General features: G+C 39.4%; 1 non-coding gene across 1 annotated transcript; it reads right to left on the reverse strand.

The window, feature by feature from the left end:
• Positions 1–1,400: 1,400 nt before the first annotated feature.
• On the reverse strand, positions 1,401–1,471 carry TRNAG-GCC (transfer RNA glycine (anticodon GCC)). The gene has a single exon. It is a non-coding gene; the product is annotated as a tRNA-Gly (tRNA).
• Between the last annotated feature and the right edge of the window lie 3,957 nt (positions 1,472–5,428).

The following is a 5,428-nucleotide window of genomic DNA, read 5'->3' on the forward strand; positions in this document are numbered from 1 at the left end:
AATCTTTTCCTTCCCTCTGTCCATTATAAAGTCAGAAAATGTCCAGTTTGTGAAATTTAACCCTTGGGTTATCTCAAAACCAGCTCTCCGGGTGCCAATCCTAAAACTCACATGGTAGATCTGTAGTGGCAGGAAATCTGGCATTCAACCTCTCGTGCCCAAAATCCCTGCCCAAACCTTGAGTGCAAAACCCCTCTCTGAAAAAAACTTATAAAACTTCTGCCTCACTGGAGCATTTTGAGGTAAGTCAGAGCTAGGAAGAACTTTATATTGTCTGTGAGCAAGCCTACCAGACAATGGTGAAGAAGGAACTCTGATCTCAAAATTGAACCACCAGATGCTGGAAGAACTGAGAGTGACTGACAGCTCTAACAGAGGAGAATTTCAAGGATAAATTCCAGTGTGGAAAGAGGAGTCACATGAAAAAAAAAAAAGAAGCAGAAAGGAGAAACAGAGTAAGGAACTAATGAAATGGAAAACAGAGGCAGGCCAATCTGATTGCTTTGCAGGAAGTTTGAGGCAGGAGGGCAGCCAATCCAATCTCCTACTCTCTGAAAACCCAAGCATGCACAGAAACATATACCACACATGCTTAAGAAAGATTAGATTACAAACATGTACTGAGGCTCAGCTAAGTAGAAGCAAGTGGCAAGAAAATAAGCTTTGCTCTGCCTGGTAAGGCTTAGAGGGTTGGTAAAGAGATCAAGACAAAAGAGTTAACTCTGAAAGAAAGCGTGGATCTACAATCAGAATACCTGTCAGCATCCTCTAATCCAGTATCTGCCTCCCTGACAGATTACAATCAACACAAGTAGGACTTCTGGTTGGTGGTGGCAAGCCATGACTCTTTGAGACAAAACTGTACTGCACGGGAAGACACCTGTTTGAAGGGAAGGACCCTCCTTTTCCTTTGGGGCCAGGTTAAAGAGGGATATTTTCCTGAGAGATTTCTGTCTAATTTTAACTCAGGCAAAGACTATCCACTTTCTTTTGAAAAATCTACCAAAAACTTGTTAGTAACTTTGCTAATATAAGTTAGAAGTGAGACGCTCCCAATTAACTTAAGTGATTAGATTGTTATGTTTCAGCGTTTTCCCTCCCCTAATAGAGCACAGTCCGCCCAAAATGCAGACTTTCAAGCAAATTAGGGGAACACGTCCTGAGAGAGTGCTATCAAAAATCAAGTAGTTACACTTCATGTAAGAAAGATTTTACTACCTGGATTCGATGAGCAGAAACTGGGTCCTATTAAATAATGAGAGATTTGCAAATTAGGCATTTCAGGAAAATCAAACATATAAGATCTATGAGTATATCCATAGAAAGAAAAATACAAATATGCCAAAATGCCAGTCACTACTTCAATAGAAAATATGAGTTTTTATTATTCTTTCACTTGTTGCATTGGCCGGGAATCGAACCCGGGCCTCCTGCGTGGCAGGCGAGAATTCTACCACTGAACCACCAATGCTCAACAGAAAAAAAATAAAAATACGCAATGAGCTTCGTGGACGTTGCTGTGCCGCGGGAGTCAGTAAGGAGGAGGCACCCGGACAGGCCCCGCCTCCTGGCTTTGGAGGCCGATTCTTTTTATTTTTTGCTTTTTGGGTAACACCCAGTCAGGGGTTACTACTGGCTTTGCACTCAGCAATCACTCCTGGTGGTGCTCGGGGAACCCTAAGGGATGCTGGGAATCGAACCCGGGCCGGTCGCGTGCAAGGCAAACACTCTACCTGCTGTGCTATCGCTCTAGGGCTGGAGCGATAGTACAGCGGTAGGGTGTTTGCCTTGCATGCAGCCAACATGGCCGAGTTCGATTCCTTCGCCCCTCTCGGAGAGCCCGGCAAGCTACCAAGAGTATCTCGCCCACACGGCAGAGCCTGGCAAGCCATCCGTGATGTATTCGATATGCCAAACACACAGTAACAACAAAATCTCCAATGGAGATGTTACTGGGCCCGCTCGAGCAAATCGATAAACAACGGCAGGCCTTTACTTTACTTTACTATTATTCTTTCACCTTTCAGTATAATTTTGAAAAATTTTTAATTTTTTGTTTGTTTCGGTGCTGCACCCAGTGATGCTCAGGGCTTAGTCTTGGCTTTGTGCCCAGGAATTTCTTCTGGGCAGGGGGTGCTGAGAGGACCAAATGATATTCTGGAGATTGAACCCAGGTCGGCTGCATGCAAGGCACTCTACCTGCTATACTATCACTTTAACCCTTTGAAAATTTTTCTAATAAATAGCTGACAATAAATCTATACAAGCTTACTTGCAAAATTTGAGCTTCCCCAAATTATTATATTCTGTGGTTTTGTGACTTTTCTCACCAACATTATCATGGATGTTTTTACACAAGAAGGAATCTATGTTTGTATAATTATGTTTAAAAGTTGTTTACTGAAATGACTTAACTTTTTTAAACTAATTGTAATTAGCATGTGAAATATTGGGGTGCTTTCTACTTATTATGATTTATAAAGCATCGATGTGCATCCTACGTACAAAGGTTGACTTGTCCGTGATTATTTCCTTAGATAAATCCTCAAAGTAGAAATACAGGATCAGAGAATACATTTATTTTATACTTTGAGATTATGGTTGCAAGATTGTCCTTCATACAATTTGTACTTACATATGCTCCCTTCCAGAGTGAGAAGGGCCTTTTCTTTGCTGAACTTTGTTACCAATTTTTGAAAACATGTCTTCTAGGCCCTCCCGTTGATCATCGATTTGCTCGAGCGGGCCCAGTAACGTCTCCATTGGAGACTTTGTTGTTACTGTGTCTGGCATGAGTCTTGGACATGGCTTGAGTGGTGAGTGCATGCATAGCACATGCAAGGTTCTGAGTTATTCCTTACATTGTGTGGTCTTTTGGGTGCCTTTGGGCATAATTCTGGTGGTCTCAAAGTATCTCTGGGTTTGGCGCTTATTTTTAAATATTTTCTATTAATTATGTTTATTTTTAAATTATATTTCTATTTCTATTTCTTTTAATTTGTGTTAATTTCATAGTGGGTACATCCAAACTTTATTTCATATGCTCAGTGTTTATTTGTATTTTGCCTTTTGTTGTTCTTCCCAGAGTACCAATTCAGCCACTTTTTAATTCAAAAAGTACTTATGGTACTACTATTTATGCAGTAACATATGAGGATATTCATACAAATTTCTGAACTTCTGAAATCCTGTTTCAAAACCAAACAAATTATCCTAAAGTATCCATTTACCTGATTCTCTCCTAACTGAAAAAAAAAACCTCTCTACTCAGCTGAGAGGTGAGTTAAGTAAAAGGTAACATTTTTAGCTTTCTGGGAGTTTCTCAAAATCTATGATCACAAAACAGTAACTGAAATTTCTCCTTTGACACTGTCACTTTACTTGCTCAACACATGTGATAAGACAGAGTATATAATTCCTTACAAGATAATTACATATTTATTCCTTACAAAGTATTTTTAGATCCTCTAATCATAAAAAGACAGGGAAAACTGCCAGTAATAGTAAAGAAAAGGAATCTATCTCACTACAAAAAGAATTTGGTGTGGAAGTGGGGGGACACCTGTCAGTGCTCAAGGGTTGTCTCTGGCTCTACGGGAATTACTCCTGGAAGTACTCAGAAGACCATATGTGGGTCTTGGGATCAAACCCAGGTCAGCCACATGAGAGGCAAGCACCAAGCACCCTTACCGGCTGTACTGTTTCTCCAACCCCAAAAAAGAATTGATCTCCTTTTTTCATTCAAGGTTATTTATAAAGTTGCCCTCTTCAACTGGAATCAGTCATGAGTCTTAATTTTCTGTATGCTTGGTAGAACTGAGAAAGAAAAGAAAAAGGCATATTTCTATTCTTACAGAATAAAGTTTAAAAACTTTTTCATTGTTTTTATAAAACATTTAAGGAAATACTGTGAAAAAATAGATTTCTGAGAAGCAGTCAAAATAAACTTTATGTTCTTCTCATTCCAAAACACAATGTCTCCATTTTCTATCTCATTTGAGAGCCAATAATCTCAGTGTCCACATCAATTAATTTTCAATAGAATCAGCTACATTAAGCCAAAAATTCAAAATTGCTCTTTAAGCGTTAATCATCAATTTAATTCATTTTATCCAAGCAGGTGACAACCTGTTCTGACAATAGCTTTCCCAAATCCTTTCCCACCAATTCCTCCAGGGAAACAGACATCATTCTTTCATTTGTTGACCTTTTGTTGTGTTTTCCCCTCTTACTGAAATAAGGATGACATCATCTGGTTAAACGGGTTTATTTCTTCCCAGTCAAGAAAAACCATGCCAGGCTTTTCCATAGGCTAGACGGACCATGAGCTCTGGTCACTTAAAGATCTATTACTCAGCTTGTGATATTTGAAATTGAACCAGATGGTTCTAGAAATAGTTCCTTATTCAAAAAAGTTTAATGAAAATAAGTACAAAGACTATAAAACTTAGATAATTAACTTCTACAACTGAGTTACATTCACAGAGTTGTTCATTTGGACAAGTATCTTCTGGACACAGAAAAGTTAACATAAGCTATTATAGCTCATAGTACATGCTTTTTTTAATCTATAATCCAACCCACCGCTTTCTATGCACCTGAACTTCTTTTTCTATTATCTGCCTCAACTGTCTGTCCAGATCTTCCTAAAAGATTGGCCACATTACAGGAGATAGTTGGGAGGTGCCAGGCTTTTTGAAAAACTCTGATTTAGCTATTTGGAATCCACCCTATTTCAGATAGGGAGCTTGCAGGCCTTGGCATGTTTTCTGTGCTGGTCTGCCAGCCTCCACACATTATGTTTTGAAAGTACTTCCTCCAACTGTCACTGCATTGGCAGGGTGGACCTCCTGTGGCTCAGTTTTTCCATTCTCTCAGTACTGCTTAAGCCTGGTGTGCTGTTGTCTCTCAACCATCTACCCTAGACTAGGCCCTGCCCTTGGCTTACTGAGAAACACGGGAGCTATTGGGAAAGAGGGCACTGATCCTTGTGTGAGCTAGTCAGACATTAGTAACTTCCCACCCCTCTGATCACATACAGTACTAGCTCTGGACTATAGTAGGCAGAGATACAATGAGGATGTATAACTCAGCTGATTGAAACCAGATCCTCTCATGAATGTGCACCAGCCTCCTCACATATATAGTACACAAGTGATTAGCAGTCAAAATCTCTTTTGCTTCTCATGAAGATCAGGAATCAATTCTCAAGAACCATGCAATATTAGTGATATGACATGAGATATATTTTGATGCATTGCAATGGAGGAATGTTATTTTTATAGCTTCTAAAGATGTGAATCCAATAATTATTTATTGAGCCCAGCATCTAGAGCACTCAGATTTTACATTTGTGGTTCAAAACATAATTCTTGTTCTCAAGGTACTTTATTAAAGAGGCAAGACCATACCAAGATCCAGATGAAAA

The sequence above is a fragment of the Sorex fumeus genome, unplaced genomic scaffold, assembly GCF_029834395.1.
Source record: "Sorex fumeus unplaced genomic scaffold, SorFum_2.1 ptg000131l, whole genome shotgun sequence".
NCBI lineage: Eukaryota > Metazoa > Chordata > Mammalia > Eulipotyphla > Soricidae > Sorex > Sorex fumeus.